The 17,749-nt window shown below is 42.4% G+C and overlaps 1 protein-coding gene across 1 annotated transcript in view; it reads right to left on the bottom strand.

Annotated features, from left to right (window-relative positions):
* Positions 1–15,458, bottom strand: part of sema6cb (semaphorin 6Cb) — a 142,099-nt gene extending 126,641 nt beyond the window's left edge. The window contains exon 1 of the mRNA XM_083989804.1: positions 15,355–15,458. The gene's annotated coding sequence lies outside the window, so the exon portion shown is untranslated. The remainder of the gene's footprint in view (positions 1–15,354) is intronic.
* Between the last annotated feature and the right edge of the window lie 2,291 nt (positions 15,459–17,749).

Raw genomic sequence — 17,749 nt, 5'->3', positions numbered from 1 at the left:
GGGGCAGAGCCGCGAGCTGCTGAGAGCTACGCTACGGAGGCTCATGGGATTTCTTGGTTTCCCTCACCAAACTCATCAAATACACAATCCAACAACTCCAAAACGCTCTGGTGGACAAGTTGTGACCTGCACATTCACCACGCTATGAGATAATAACACAACGTTACGATAGTAACAAGTTGTTTTTGGGGTAAATTCATGCAAAACCGCTGTTTAGCAACCAAAATCTTATCAGTTCCTCCTTGTGTCTAGGATGGACAGTCCAACAACTAGAAAACAATATGAAAAGCAAATATAATTTCAATTCAGAATTGAGACCCTGTTAACATTGTGCTGTAGCGTCTTGAAATCAACTGGAATGGTTTGAATGAACAGTCCTCTGTGCTTTGAGCATGAACTTTTGTAATTTGTCATGTTCATGTTTGCTTATGCGAGTCTGACAAAGTCCCGCCGCACACACCCAAGAGCCGTAAACACTTCCACACACACTGTGAGAGAGCGTGGAGGTTTCTGGTTCCCTGGTTCTCTGAACCTAATGACCTGACTGTGCTTTAAAGACACACAGCCGCATTCAGAAACAAATGGAAACGGGGTAAAAAACTATGGGAATACATGGCACACACACACTCACAGCGATGGACGGCTGCTGTCTCCACATCTTGACGTTATCACATGTTCTTACAAATGATTCTTACTCATCATCAGATTCAATTGTCTGTTCAAAAAAGAGTCCAAATAAGTCAGCTTAAAGGCCTGTTTAACTGAGCCGTCATTCAGTTTTAACAACAGCGTTACACTGTGTCACTATTAGAAACTCAGAGTGGTCGCTGGATTCACAAATGAGCCGTTTCTCCAGAAGAGGAACGAGGCAAGAGTCACTTTAATCTCTGTGATTTCATTCCCATGCTTCAGTCTCAGTGATTCGCTGCTGCAGATGTCTCCTCTGTGTGCTTAAGCCCCTCGGCCATATGCTGCAGCCGCCCGGACCATGACACAAAGGGTTTTTAATCAGTCTTCTCCATTACGGAGCACATTCTGTCATTAAAAAACACAAAGCTTTGAGGCCCGCTACAGCCTCTCGCCTCCGAGTCTTTGGGCTGAGATCGTTACATGTGCTGCCGCCTTGCAAGAAGAGAAAAGAAATAGGAGGAAAAAAAATCACACTGAAGTTCAGTTCATAACTGTGTGACTTTCTGATCTATTTGAGCTGGCTGGGTCCCATCGCGCTTCACAATACAATTTCCACACTCTGTTTGGATAGAGTACATTTGGAGGACTCAACCCCTGAAGTCTTTCATTCAATAAATTGTCCTCTTCTGTTGCACTCACACTTTCTGGATGAGCCCAGAAACTCAGGGAAACACATATCTAGTAACCACACCTGCAGCCGGTCTAATGTTAGAAATGATCCACTGACACTTCGTCTACATCATAATCTGAAGCTGCTGACTAAATCCAAGTCCACTAATGTACACACCGTCCACTTCCCAAGCTACAACACTGATGACAGTTTAGATCAGAGGCCTTCAACAGGGGGAGGTGCAGCAGGGGGGTTGCAAAAGTTTTGGTTGACTAGACAATTAAAAAAATATGTTTTGGTTTCCACATTTATGTTTAAAATAAAAACATCAATTTGAATAGCTTGTATGTGACATTGTTGATTGGCATTGGTTAGTTAACAAGGTGTGTTTATAAATGGCAGTGGCACGGCCCCCTACTCACTGTACCTGTACATGAAACCAACATATTATAGTTATAGAGTATTATGTGAATAGCTTAGTACTGAATGCACAATAACAAGGCATGTTTATATGTGGCAGTTTAATATGAAGTATTAATAAATATATAAAATATATAGAGTAGGGGTCCCTGTTCCGTCTCTCCATCAGTTTGGGGCTCCTTGGTTTAGATATAAAATGTCCAGGTGAATCTTTGGGGAATAGTGAAAGTTGGAGAAAATCCTTCAACATGGTCTTGAGATATTACACTCAAGAGGCCAAAACTGTGTTTTGTGAGGTCACACCGACCTTAGTCTCGCTCACCAGACCCTCCTCCAGAGAAGAAGGGTCTGGCTGGTCCGCCTATGATTCTGCAAATCTGAAGAAGCTCCTCCCTGAGATGTGGCCTTCAGGAGACTAACAGCCTGCAAACACACGGCCTGTGGCTCTGACAGTGGCTGGTGTGGAGGCATGATAGTAAATTAAAAAAAAAAGATAAATAAATAAATAGATCCCTGTTTCCTATTTGGTGAGTGTGAGTGCTGGGATGGTGTCGAACAGACGAGCGCAAACAGCCAAAGGCTAAAAAAACAGAGATCCTGTTCCATCTCAAGCAGCTAATTTGAATAGCAGCCAAATGTCCAAATGGATCAATTTGAATGTGCAGGAGTTTCTGAAGGGTGAAAGTGACACAACTTTAACAGGCAGATATATGAACTTTAGTATAATTGAATTAATTTGGGTTTTGCCCTCAAAGTAAATATTATTCAATAGCATAGAACATTAGCATAAATTAAACCCAATCTCAGCCCCAACTCTGAAATCAGATTCACTATTTTTGTGACCTTTGCGTGTTGTTTAAGACAAAAAATATATTAAGCTGTTGACCCTTTGCTCATTTGAATTGTAATTATAAACAGCCTTGAGTTGAGATTTGGAGGACTTCATGACTTTCATCTCAACTTTAAATGATCCCACGCTCATTATCCAGATTCACTAAACGTTTCAAACCTGAGCTCAGGGATGCTAATTGCCAAACTGCTGGGGGATGTGGGAGGACCGAGGTGAAAGTAGAGACCCTGAATCCTGCTCTGCTCCGTGCACGGCGCGGCTGCAGCCATGTTTGCTGACGCTGTATAGAAGCAGTTATGTGCTTTAAGAGGGATTTCTCTCCCCATTTACAGGGAGATGATTTATATTAAACCGGGCGGCGGATTTGTTTTTTGCACTCCCAACGTTCCGGGGAGCTTTTTTTACATTTCTCTATGAATACGGGGGGAAATGTGAACGCGGTCCTGGTGGTGGGGGAGTCAGGCCTGCAGATTGTTTGTGCTGACAGTGAAAGAGCTGTTATCACAAACGGAGGGGCTGTTTTTCCTCCTCACAGCTTGCTCTCTGTGCTCGAGCGCGGACTCGCAATTGGATTTTGTGCTTTTTTCTTGTAAGGAACTGGCTCCTGTCCAGCGTCTCCGAGTGTCTAATAGCGTGTGGAACATTGCATGCTGTGTGAGGTTTCTGCTTTTTTTTTGTTTTGTTTTGTTTTGGCTCGGCCCCCAGCTCATTTAACTGGTTGCATCATCGGGGCTTTACCATGTGAGGATAATTAGCCGTTGATAAACATGAAAGTGAGCAAAAAGTTTCTTTGAAGACGAGACATTAGTCTGAGAGGCATGTTTTGAGAGGGGAGTCGATACGCTTCTCTCTCTCTGCTTCTGTTGAATACCAGCTCGGATCGATTCAATTATTCTTTTCACTGTTAGAGAGGGAACTCCTGAAGGGGGTGGGGGGGGCAAACATCTGAGAACTTTGCTCCTGTGCTTTCTCAGTTTTCATCATGTACACTTTCTGTTTCCTCCAGTGGCCCCCGGGTGCTGAGGGAGCATCAGCGGCCTCGCTCTCCGAGGACTCTGCCGTCGGCTGTTAGGAAGTCAGCGAATGCATCACGTCTGCCGATCAATAACCCTCCGCCGCCCTGCACTCACGGCTCGCAGGTCGGCTGAATATTAAGCGAGCGTGGGAAAGTTCCACGTGAGCAGACCTCCAGCCGGTAATTATCCTTTTCCTTCCACCAGACGGACTGAGCGCTGCTTTTTAACGAAAAGAATCTGATTCATTAACGAACCTCCTTCCATTTAAAACCTGGATTTGTTTTTTTCACGCTTAAGGGGAGACACTACAGGTGAATAGGGTAAAAATCTTGAATAACAGATATCACCATGAAACTTCCCAAGTTTATCACTCACATTAAGACAAATATTTTTTTGTATTGCAAGTTTTGTCCAATTTTATGTTTAAATATGTAAATGAGGCAATATCTGATGAAATATGCGCTATTTTGCATACATTTCCAGAACCGAAATCTGAACAATGGATACAGCCCCTTTCAAAATTCTTGTTTTATTTTGTTGACATATTAGAGTCAGAAGTTTTTACTGAGGGAATGCTGGATATCTCTTTTTATCAGTCTGTAAATGAGAAAATACTGTTACCAGCCGTAAAAAATCCAATTTCTCCATGGTTTTAGGAATAAAACGTTGTATAAATTAGGCTGTGAATGATATATCAACAATCCCCTCTGTAAAAACCTTCAGAATATAGACATGAATAAAACTGGAAGGTTTGGTGTCTGTAAGTGCTGCTGAAGTGGAGATTTCTAGCTCAGAGTCTGATGAAAAACTCATTTTGAGAAAACGGCCTTTAAAGACTTGTACTGTAAAATTCCATAGATTTTTAATGTAAATCATACTTTTACGATTGGTTGCGGATACAAATAAAATGACCATTTTTGGAGCCTACATCATTCTTCAGGAGAGAAAGAGCTTTACAATGATACCTGACATGACATGGGTCAGACAACAGGCACAGCTCAGTCTGTCACAGTAGCTGTTAACTTTTGGCGAATTTAAGAGGAATCTACTGTACCAACAAAAGAGAAAAAATGAAGTAAAATAACCACCTTAATGTGGATGTTCTACCATTTCTTTTGACTTTTCTGAGAGAATACATGTTAAGGAAGAAAAATAGCCCAAAATCTCAAAATTGATCAGTGCATTAAAAAACTGTCTTTTTGCCTGTAGTGTCTCGCCTCTCAATTTGGAGCCATAAAGCAGCAGCAGATTGGCTTCCTCTGTTGTTTCTTTAACACCAGAAATAAGAGATGGTGATGTTCGCTTGTGCCATTTCAACTACAAACTGGAGCTTTTCATGGCTCAGCATTGAAAAAACACTTTGGTTACTCAACAGTGATGGAGGAATCTGAAACACTTGGTTGCATGTTGGTTTTCTATGTGGCAGCATCTGTGGAGCTTTACTCAGAGAGCCAACACACATTAAAACACACGGCCAAGTGCTGTGGCCAAACCTCGTGAGCTCAGCTTCCACGGCTTTTACTACAGTTGCTGGGAATGAAACATAAATCACAGCTCAGTTGTTGAGCGTCTGCTCAAGACAGAGATAGTTACTGTAGGTGTGGAGTGCAGGCAGAGACACCACTGGTTTTCATTCATGTTAAAACGAGACAGTTGACAGTGAGACCTGTGACGGAAGACTTTCACTCAACTGTGGATGGGAGGTGGTGACAGGGCCGTTTACAGGGGCATCTCAATAAATTATAATAACATGGATTTGAATTAATTTATTTCAGTAGTGAAACTCATATTATATAGATTCATTACACACAGATAGACAGAAAAATCTCACGTCTTTTTTCTTTTCATTCTAATGATTTTGTCTTACATTTAATGAAAACCCAAAATTCAGTATCTCAAACAATTAGAATATAGTGTAAAAGGTCACTATTGTAATGATGTCACACTCTAATCAGCTGATTAACTCCAAACACCTGCTAAGGTTGCTGGGCCTTTAAAGGGACAACAAGGAGTTTTGGAAAAGCGAAGCGTTTTCAAACTACATTTATGAGCCTTCGCGCGCACCGTAAAATTCTTTGACCGGCGCAAGACGGACTCATGTTTTCATTCATCAAGAATTAAAGTCAGGGGTTCAAAGACGTTCAGTTACCGTCGTAGTTCCGACCATAAACGGCCATTCAGCTGCGTTATTCTCATTAAGGAAATGTTGGTCGGCTCCGCCACCACTAATAATAACAAAATAACGATAGAGACAAAACGATATATTTATCGAAAATGGAGCCATTAACAAGTGTGGGTAACGTAGATTCATCCACATTAACATGATACTTTTTCATAACCGAATAGAAACTCCTCGTTGTCCCTTTAACTGCTCTTTTAGGCCATGTTCACATGCCACTCCAAATCAAATTTTTAGCATCCAGATTGTATCTACTTTGCCAAACACCACATGAAATCTGATTCTTTGACTAATCTGATTCAAACCACACCCTTTTTATATTTTTATTTTTATATGCTTTTATGTTTTGCACTGTTTTTCTTATGTTGTTTGTTGTGGCTGCTACAACAATTCAGTTTCCCTCTGGGGATTAATAAAGTTGTTTCTGATCTGATCTGGTGGTTTCAAATGTGACTCTGATCCAGATTTGTACAGATTTGTTTCAATGTGAACGGCTCAGTTGCTCAAATCAGATTCCTAAGAGTCTTCTGTGTCACTCGCAGCACAACGTGAACAAAAACAACAACAACAATGGTAACGGCATGCAACGACCGACACCGACAAATCATGTGGAACGTCTCCTCTGGCATCTAGAAATGTGAGTGTCACATTGCATTGTCCAAATCTGATCACTTGCGATATGCAACGTGGACGGTCAGGCAGTGAGATGCTGATCAGATTTGCAAAAAAAAAAAAAGAGTTTTTCAGTAGCTTCAATAGCTGTGTTTCCATTGCAGGGTTTTGCAAAAATAAAAGTGATATTTCTAAATGACAAAGTACAATTCCTATTTGCAGGTGTTTCCATTGAAAGGTGTTTTGCGATTGAGTCGTAATTTTCATGAAGTCTAGTTCGCGACTGTAACAGAAGGAACTATTGTTTGGTTATTCACAAGGACTTGCTATTGTGAGACACCGCCTGAGTTGAATGATTGGACCTCATACGCCAAAGTTTTATTAAAATAATGGGGCGACTCAAAACAGACAGGAAAGAGAAGGGAAACAGAAAAACATTACCGACAGGATCAGATCAGATCGGAGTCACGTGTAAATGTGAAAAAAGTGTTTCAAATACACTTTTGCGATACACTATATCGACACGTCTGAAAAACCACCTCATGAGAGCGTAAAAACACAACAACAAAAAAACACTACTATCTACACTATCTATCAGGAAGAAGATTGCTGATCTAACAGTCTTCTTCTAACTCATTGAGATGCACCTGTATTTTCTATTGATTTTATTTCTGGAAGTGGAGCTTTTCTCATTTGCATTGATATTGCGACACAAAGAAAATACACAGAGCTCATATTCAAAACCAGGACAATACTCAGTGAAAGCCTTGGCACACTGAAGTCAGACGGTTGGAGAACATGCTCTCTAATTGTCCAGGGGCAGTGGAGCGTGTCTGCTGCTCCAAAACTAAAAACCAGATTGTTTTGTGACTTCAAAATAAACCAAAAAGACGTCGAAGCAGAGGAAAATTAGCAAAGCAGCATGAGGACGTTTCAAATTGCTGATCCATAAATCTTTGCATTTGCTATTAGGAAAAGAGCCACAGAGGTGCTGCTGACATTTTTACTCTGGTGGAAACAGACTAGAGTTAAACACAGACCATTTCAAGCTATTTAAATGAGATATCAGATATGGAGGCTACAGGCTGTGCTGTGATGACTTGTCCGGTGTTTTCTAGTTAAAGAAACACAGCTTTTTGCACAGCGGCTTTTCCCAAGAAACTGAAAAACGAAGGTGTGAATTCCATTAGTGAGGCGTTCCGCTGAGGTTTGCTGCTGCTGCTCAGTTGTTGTGAGCCAGGAAAGTGTTTTAATCTCAGCTCTGCTAATACACACACACACACACACACACACACACACACACACACACACACACACACACACACACACACACACACACACACACACACACACACACACACACACACACACACACACACACACACACACACACACACACACACACACACACACACACACACACACACACACACACACACACACACACACACACACACACACACACACACACACACACGTCCAGCAAGCTTCACATTGATCTACCTGACCCGCGTTGCTCTCGGCCAAAAGGTCAAGAGATCCAACATTAGCGAGAAAGGTTCACTTCATCTTTAATTCCTTTGCTCCTGTCAGATAAAGCTGAGGACACACTACATGATTTCCACAGTCGTTACCGATGCAGAGAAGACGTGGAGTTCACACTAACACACTGAATTCTGCTGATTTTTCAGGACAACTGGGGATCACAGATTTAACGACTGCACCAGACGAGGGATCACAGACGAGACGATTTGTCAAACCAACTGAACGAACCAAACTCTCACGAATGCTCACACAGTAGTGAGAGTTTGAGTAAACAAACATGGAGGACATACGGCTCGCTGTTGCTGCTGTTTGTTCAGTTATCTGCTGTGAGAAATCCAGTTAAAAGAAAAAAACTAATCATTGAAGCTGACCGCAATCATTTGGCATAAGGAAGTTAAGTTTATGAAGTAGTAGTTTCATATATAGTGAAAATCAACAATCATCATTAATCTTCCTTCCAGACTATATATAGAATATTATTTCATATCCTGAAAAAGGAGTATGCTGAAGCTACAGAATGTACGTGCCTACCCTTTAATCCTATTTACATATTAAGCCTTAACTATTTACATTTCAATAATAAAAGTTTCTATTCATCTGTATAAAAACAGCTGGATGAAACTAACAGTAGTGTCATATCTCCATCACTATTTCCATGTTGTTTCCTAGATTTGACTGGTTTTCTTTTAATGACATCATCACGTTACCGATCCACCACCCCACCCAATTGGCCAGACTTGGAAACACAGACGCAGACGCAGTACATAACCAAAGAAATGCAGACGTTCAATATGGTTGAATCAACATGCAAAAGTTTGACCAGCAGAAAAAAACAATTTAATCGATCCCAATTATTTGTATGGCAATCAATCCTCAACTAAAAAATAATAATCCTGGCAGCCCTATTGGCCATGTGTTTCCAGCTGGGTCAGTAACCAGCAGGGTTGGGCATGTTACTTTGAAAAAGTACTTAGTTATAGTTACTAGTTTGTTTCCCCAAAAAGTAAAGAGTTAGTAACATAGTTACTACATGATAGTAGTAATAATTACAAAGAAAGTAACTACTGTGTTACTTTTTTATAAAATGTTCAAATATGTCAAATGACTTGGACTTCCCCTTCTAACCCTCGTTTACCCAACTACTGCTCTAACCAACTCGCTCAGTATCCCTCCACACAGGCAGGCTCCGTGACGCGATGTATCACTGCGCCTCTTCCACATGATATCGCCGATCTAAACAGCTGATAGGCGGAGTGATACAGCGCATCACGGAGCCTGCCCGTGTGGAGGGATACTGAGGTTGATCGCGTTGGTTCCAGATAAACGTCTTTTTCCGACCAGTTGATGAACTGAAAAAAAAAAATGTTCTTAACATCCTACACTTCAGTGGGTGTTTTATTTTCTGATGGGACTTCCTTGGTCAAGTAACAGCGTAACTTCTTTGATTTAAAAGAGTTTTTAAAAGTAGCACCGTTATTTTAAACACCATTATTCCCATCACTGGTAACCAGTACACACTACCCGATTGTGTCCAGAGTCGGCTCAGTTTGAATTGCTGTGACTGAAGTTGGACCTTGTCATGCTGACTTGTGCAGACTAGGCCCGACTGTGAATCGTGGGTAAAATCATGCAAAAAAAATGCATAGTGCGTCCCCAGCTCCAGGCAGCGCTCCCTGCTGCAGCGCCACATGACTTCAGCTGAGATGGGAGTGTTTTTAAAGTCCCTGCCCTATGTAACTGTAAATAAAAAAATAAAACAACCTCAACCTAACGGAGGAAGGAGTGGGGGACACAGCCTAATAAGCAATGCCAGTCCTGTCAGACAAACTATGATCTTAACAGACGTCATGCTGCAATGAAAAACACCCATGGGGATTTTTCTAGTGGAGCTGCACCAAAGCCTCATGGGCAAACATCGTTAAGACGGCGGGGTCTGTAAATAGAACAGGCTGCTGACATGTACAGTACAGTACAGCAGCCATGGTATGTGTGTGTCTCTATAGTGTAGTAGGCCCACAGTCCCACCAGCCTACCATTAGTCTGAGCTGTGTCTCTCTGTCAGAATCCCTCAGCATCCCTCTGGCTCTCCAAGCGGAGCCGAGCTGCAGAGCCTCTGACAGTTAGCAAGCGCCTCCGCTGCACACATCATTGATACTAATGGGGACGGAAGGCTGATGTAGGGTGGCTTGTGTGTCAGAGTTCGCTGGGGTGTGCCGGTCTGGCCCATGTGTGTGTGTGTGTACGGTGGGGACCGAAGTCAGGATTACACAAGTGGAGCATGTGTGGTTTTTTTGCTCTGCGGCACGGAGATCAATTCATGTCGCTGCAGCAAATGGCATGACAACCAGTCTCCTCCCCATCACCATCTGCCTCCTCTGTGCCAATTTGTCACAGCACATCCAAGTGTGGCCTTGCCCTCATTTAACATTGAGCAGGAGCACGACTCGGGGAGGGAAACGCGAGGGGAGAGAAGGGGAAGAAGGAGGAAATAAGGGCACTGACAAAGACGCCGGCCCTCGGGGCGAGCAGCAGAAGGGGTCAACCTGAGTTTATCACAGGGCAGAGGCAAGAAATAGACACAGGCAGGCCAGGTTCCTGGTGCAAACCACAGACCTGCACCAGACCAAGGATTCATATAAACTCATTCCTTTAAAGAAAATTAAAAAATAAGAGAAGGGACAGCTGCATTCTCAGTGTGGCGCTGAGCTGGTGGTACGTTCCTTTAATTTAATGACTGAGCAGACAGGTGCTACCAGCAGGCTCCTGCTGGGTGTAAAACACTGTTTAAATGTGACGTTAGCAACTAGAGTCACCGCCTCACAGACTAGTTCCAGGTTACATCACTGTTTATCCAGACTCAAGTCAATTATGAACCATTATTAACGTGTGTTTTTATAATTATGTGAGTTATGGTGTTTATTTAACCTTCTCCGCTCCTCCTTCATGTCCAGCTGACATTTAATGACATTTCTTTTGAGTTTAACATTCACAAGGACAAAGCCATGTTTTGTGAAGTCACACATGCACACCATAATAAAACCATCATTAGGAATAATCTGTTAATGCTATAATGACACTCTACATGCTCCTCAATAAAAATAAAACTCCTTTTTTCATGATTCTGTCAATTACTGGAATTATTTCCACAAAAACCCCAGATTCTCTGTTGTTGTCAAAAACTCCACCATAAAGAAGTTTGTTTACATCACCATGGCGACTGGGAAGTTGCCTGGAGCGGTGTTTTAAGCTCGAGATGGTTTCTATGCATGAAGGTGAAGCCCCACTCTACGCAACAATATCACAGAATAGAATACCGCATCGCACACACTGGGATTACATCGGGTTGCGGTGTCAGGTATCCCAGCATGCTTTGCGCAGCGAAGGCGATACCTGACGCGTCCAAAGCAAGGATTGGTGGGAGAGAGTTGTATGCATGCATGCACGGATGTAATAGAACAAAATTAAAGGGATACCTCATCCAAAATCAAGATTTGCTGCGAGATGTTCGTTCGTTGGATGATGTAAACATGGATGGATGATGTAAACATGGAAGAACATCTCGCAGCAAATATCGCGCATGTGCACAAACATCAACAGAGCCACTGTGAGCTACTACAACAAGGCTGCAAACAGAGATCAAATACATTTTTTCTGAACAACTTTTTCCATGTCTCAGCTTCAGGACAGTTGGGTCAGTACAGACGAGCAGTATGGAGGTATCTGGATGTTTCATAGTGTGTTTTGGATCATTCAAAAGTGAACACTATTCGCCGCCATTATGAAAATCCGTTTCCAGCCGGACCCCCAATGGAACTCCAAAAGTGTTTTGATAACTCAGAAAATTCTCCGAACCCTTCCTTGGCATGACGGTGAGTAGAACGTTGGCGATTTTGGGTGAATTATCCCTTTAACCGGATAAAGCTGTGCTAGAACAAAAGATTTTGTGTGCCGATATGAATCTGTATCTGTATGTTATGGGTAAACAGCCTTTTTATTGTATTTTTTTCCCTTTAGTTGTGTTTTGTGTTTTTGTGTTTTGTGATGTACTGTATGTGAAAATGTGACATTCTCTTGTATCCATCTCCTAAGGGAGAGGATAAAAGCAACTATCGTACTAACATGACCACATAATAACTATAATAATCCTAATAGTGTGCTCATCATTCACATTTGGCACAAACCTTTATGTGGACTCAAGTATGGACTAAGTCCCTTCAGGGCATTCCATTCATAAAGCCCAAACAGAGTTTTATGACATCATAACACTCTTGACATTAGACTCTAACAGTGAGTTCATCCTTGTGAATGTCTGTGACTAACTTCTCTAAGTTGTGTGGAGACGTGACTGAGGCAGTCTGCCCACGAGGACGAGCCGGACGTCTGAACATATGGACGAGTCGGCGACAGTATGGCTGCGGCTCCAGCTCTGGCTCTGCCGTGGCCGGTGCGGAGGCGCGGAGTGAATGATAATAACAGCGGTCACGTGACTCCAGGTCTGTGAGTTCAGCTGGCTGTGAAGCTGCGCTGATTGAGACACAGGGCAGGACGTGTCAAGAGCTCTCTGCCGTTCTGCTCCGCTACACAAAGATCTTTTCCTTTTTCCTTTTTCGCCCGCGGAGCATGTGGGACACGAACAACCGCTCATACATCCAAACTATGCATCGCACTAAGCTTCACTTATAGTGGGAAGGACACAGGGCCCGCATTGTCGAGTGAGTGGGTGACAAGATATGAAAGCAATGCCACTCAGTCTCTTTCTGCCTCCATCTCCCTCTCTCTCTGTCTCTCTGGTTTTTGGCAACAATAAAACCTCCATTCAGCTCGCCGGTCTGATCATGTTTCACGCCTGTGCGCCCGCATTGACTACCATTCTGTCCCATTTCACCCCCTTTGATATGTCTTTGTGTCATCGATAATGACAGGCAGAAAATGCCACCGTCCACACACACACACACACACCACCGGGGCCCTCGTGCTGCCACGGCGACGGGCGGCGCTCCGGTTCCTAGTACATTCGACCTTCCACACCAGGCCGCCGCCAGCGCATTGTCCTGCCCCCGCTGTCAGTAGAGAGCCGAGGGGCCGCTATTCACTTTAAACGACGCACAATGGGCCCCACAATGTGTCGCGCGCGCACAAAACACACAAATCACGGCACAATAGCGGAGCTTTGAAAGTGTGTATGAATAAAGAGAAACCACCGGTGGGCATTTGTACTGTTTAATCGCTGCAGAGACCTAACCCCTGTTTATTTGTCTACCTGGGCGTGTGAGGCAGAGCGCTGACTCTAGAGCCTTTTCTTTTCTTTTTTTTTTTCAAAAGTATATTAGATAGATAGATAGTATATTTTTGGTGTTTTTGCCTTTTTTTGATAGTACATAGTATTGATAGTTTGTTTAAAGGGATAGTTCACCCAAAATTGAAATTTCACTCATTCTCTACTCACCCTCGTGGACTAAGGGCTGGGAGAAGTTTCAGAGTCCTCCCTGGCTTCTCTGAGTTACAGGGGGTCTCGGCGTAGTGCATGTCCATATAACAGTTGCAAATGGATACAAACTGTCTTCGTAACAAAAAGACACACCAAAAAACATCCAAATACCTCCATGCTGCTCGTATGTAATGTCCATCTTGTATTGAAGCCCCGAAATGCGAAATTGTCCCGAAAAAAATGAAATAAGTCTATATTTCAAGCTTGTTTGTAGCGGAAGCTTCTCGAAGCTCCTCTTCCTGGTTCGTCAAATTTGGATGAACTGGGAAGAGGACGGACCCTGGTTTGTCCAAATTTGACGAACCGGGAAGAGGAGCTTCGAGAAGCTTCTGCTACAAACAAGCTACCTTTATATTGACATGCACTGCTACGCCGAGACCCCCTGTAACTCAGAGAAGCCACGGAGGACTCTGAAACTTCTCCCAGCCCTCAGTCCACATGAGGGGGAGTAGATAATGAGTGAAATTTCAATTTTGGGTGAACTATCCCTTTAAGTATGCGGATAATATGGCCCTAAGAAGGGGGACATAGTCGGAGAGGAAGTATATAGAGCACATGTGTCATCTCTCCAGAAGTGGTGCGACGAAAATTCCTTAGAGATCAATGTAACAAAAACACAGGAACTTGTTTTTCATGAAAAGGACCCCGTGCAGCCCCTTATAATTAGGGGACAAATTGTAGAGGTAGTAGACAAGTTCAAATATCTAGGTACATATATTGATTGTAACCTAAATTTCAGTGAAAACACAGACTATATTTTTAAAATCTGTAACCAACGTCTCCATCTACTGCGCAAGCTCAACTCCTTCAGAGTGAGTAAGCACATTATGGAAACAGTTTATAAGAACCTGATAGAGGGCATTCTAACTTTTAACATGGCAATGTGGTATGGTAATCTAAACATTAAAGGGAGAAGCAAGCTGCAGAGAATAGTAAACCTTGCCTCAAAAATCATAGGGACAAGACAGAAACAGTTAAGTTGTATGTAGAGGAAGTGCTTAGGAAAAAAGCTGTCATAATAGCAAACGATCCCTCTCATCCACTCAATAGGGGGTTTGAACTTCTTCCCTCTGAAAAAGTCAGCTATGAGGAGCGATAGAGGAGAGCCATTAACGGGCAGAGCTCTTCTTAATGTGGCCAGTCTGAGCCCGGCAGTGTCTCAACTGGAAATCATAGTAGACAAACACGTCGTTATTTCCTACATTCATCTTAACGACCCCATCGCCGCTGCATTGTGAGGAATTCCGGGGCGATCCGAGTGTGTTAGTAAGGAAAACAAGCCAGCAGCCAGATGAGAGCGCTGCTAAAGATGCTGAAGTTGCTGAAAAGACTAAAAAAAATTGACAGAGGCGGCTTCTCTAAAAGATTCATTTTGTACAGTTTTTGGGATTTGTGCGACGTAGCTTGGCACTGATGTAAAATGCAATATTTTAGAAAGGGATCCAGAGCCAGAGCCATCAAATACTATTACATCTTATACTGCTTCTTAGAGAGGATACAAATATATTTTCTGTTCTTGACTGACGGGTTCTGTAGTGTTTTTTTTTTCCTTTTAAGATGGAAAAAATGTGGTTATTTTATAAAACTGATTTTTGCAGCTGCAGTATTTCTGTTCCTGCATTAGAAAATTTGGCACAGGAATCAAAATTTGAATTAGAATCTGTTTCACTTCAGTTTTGTTGCTGTTCTTGAAAATTACTGTGTGTGTGTCTGTGTGTGTTTTCAAGGAACTTATGGAAAATGAGTGTTCAAGCTGTACTGATTATCATGATTGTGCACAAGCAGAATGTCTGAAAATATAACATTATATTTCTATTGATCCCTGATTGGCTGTTTTTTTTTTGCTTTTTCCCAAACCCACAAAGGAGACACACACACAAACACACACACACACACAAACTCAACAGAGCAGAAACTGGAAGAATTTAAAGGTTTGGAACTTACAGACTGGTTTTCTCACATGAAACGACCGTTTAGCTCCTCCCACTTCTCTCAGAGGCGTAGGTTGTTTTTTTTGTTTTTTTTGAAGATGGGGTAAGTTGGGTGGGGTTGTAGGGGCTGAGACCCCCCCTTCCGAGGTTCTCTCCCCGGAAACGTTCAGCAGTCTACAGCGAACCTCCTACAGAAACACACATGAGAAGGGTCAACAACAGCTGCACAACACAACAACACACTGCTGGAAAACCTCAGGGGTCTGGCTTTTTTTGGGCTTAAACGGGGTCAGTGGCCGACGTGGCCCCCATGGAGAGAGGCTCCGTGTCCTCTTGGTATCATCTCCACAGTCACTCTGCTGTCATAACATCACACTGACACAAGCAGAGAGGATGGAAATAGATCCAGATGTGGCGGGTCGCAGCCCCAACATGGCCGAGGGGCTGCGTGGTCCTGGCTGAGCACCATTCTTCTTTTTTTTCAGAAAAGTCAAACAAAATGGTAGAAAATCCACGTTAAGGTGGTTATTTTACTTCATTTTTTCTCTTTTGTTGGTAGATTTCTCCTAAATTTACCAAAAGTTAACAGCTATGTGACATACTATGCCGTGCATGTTGTCTGACCCATGTCATGTCAGGTATCATTGTAAAGCTCTGTCTCTCCTGAACAATGATGTGGCTCCAAAAATGGTCATTTCCTTTGTATCCGCAACCAATCGTAAAAGTATGATTTACATTCACAATAGGTATATGGAATTTTACAGTACAAGTCTTTAAAGGCAGTTTTCTCAAAAAGACTTGTTCCTCAGACTCTGAGCCTGAAATCTCCAGTTCAGCAGCACTTACAGACACCAAACCTTCCAGTTTTATTCCTGTCTATATTCTGAAGGTTTTTACTGAGGGGATTGTTGATATATCATTCAAAGCCTGATTTATACAACATTTTATTCCTAAAAACATGGCGATTTTTGATTTTTTAGGGCTGGTTACAGTATTTTCTCATTAACAAAGTGATTAAAAGAGATATCCCAAATCCCCTCTGTAAAAACTTCTGACTCTAATATGTCAACAAAATAAAACAAGAATTTTGAAAGTGGCTTTATCCATTGTCCAGATTTCGGTACTGGAAATATATGTAAAATACCACATATTCCATCAGATATTGCCTCATTTACATATTTAAACATAACATTTGACAAGACTTGTAATACAAAAAATATTTGTCTTAATGTAAGTGATGAACATGGGATGTTTCATGGTGATATCTGTTATGTAAAATGTTTACCCTATTCACCTGTAGTGTCTCCCCTTAACTTCTCCTATTTTTATCGTTTTTCCGTGAAGTGCTCATGATATCACAGTGCGCGCGATGACAGCCGCTGCAGACGAGCAACAAAGTTCATCATTATTCTAGTTCCCACGTCCTCCCACGCTCTTTGTGTCTCCACTCTGAGTGTCAGCTATCTTAACGGCAGACGAACAAACGCACCATGTGCTTTCATGTGCCTACGCTTATGGTAAACTGTGTGGGCATCCATAACTTGTTTTCATAACAGTATGGAGGGAGTGCTGTGAGGAGTAGGAGAGCTGATGTAGCTGAAGAGAAGAGAAGAGAAGAGGAGCAGCGTGGTGGAGGACTGGCAGTGTTCCTAGAGTCACTGCAGCTCTCATCTCTATCTACAGCACCTGCAGCTTCCTGGACATCAGACACCCATCAGACTAGACTGAGAGCCCGTCCACACGGATAGGGCTTTCAGTCAAATCTTTTAAGTAAAAAGTAAAACGTTTTTTATTGTTTCGCAGAGGTGGGAGAAAGTCCCTATGTTGCAAGTCCAAGTAGAGTCTCAAGTCTTTGCTCTCAAGTCCCAAGTCAAGTCCAAGTCCTAAGATTTTTGTTTCGAGTCCCAAACAAATCAATTATAATGAATGATACGTAAAGATCATGACCACGGCTCAGTTGTTACGTTGTTTAGGCCTATATTTTATTGTTAATGTTCTGCCACGTATTCATCTGTTTATTTTTATTTATATTTTATTGTGATATGCTTTGTCAATATAAGCACTGCCTTCTCATGCCAATAAAGTTATTTAAAATTGACGTACAGTAACACGCTGAATCGCGCCCGTTAAAGAGACCCAGAGGAGTTTGCTTTTGGTTATAAAAGATTCTCATTAATGTGGATGAATCTACATCACCCACACTTGTTAATGGCTCCATTTTCAATAAATATAGCCTATTGTTTTGTCTTTATAGTTATTTTTGTTATTATTATTTAGTGGTCGACTCGCCCAGCATTTCCTAGTTTCCTGGTTTCCCCAACGCTGCCCGGTGTCAAAAAGAACAAGAAAAAGATCATTTTGAGTGAAGCTGTGTTTCTGTGTGGACGAGGCCTGAGAGAAGCAGAGTC

Source organism: Trachurus trachurus (genome assembly GCF_905171665.1).
Source record: "Trachurus trachurus genome assembly, chromosome: 16".
Lineage (NCBI taxonomy): Eukaryota > Metazoa > Chordata > Actinopteri > Carangiformes > Carangidae > Trachurus > Trachurus trachurus.
Note: the sequence above shows the minus strand (reverse complement) of the source record. Positions and strands in the feature narration are given on the sequence as shown.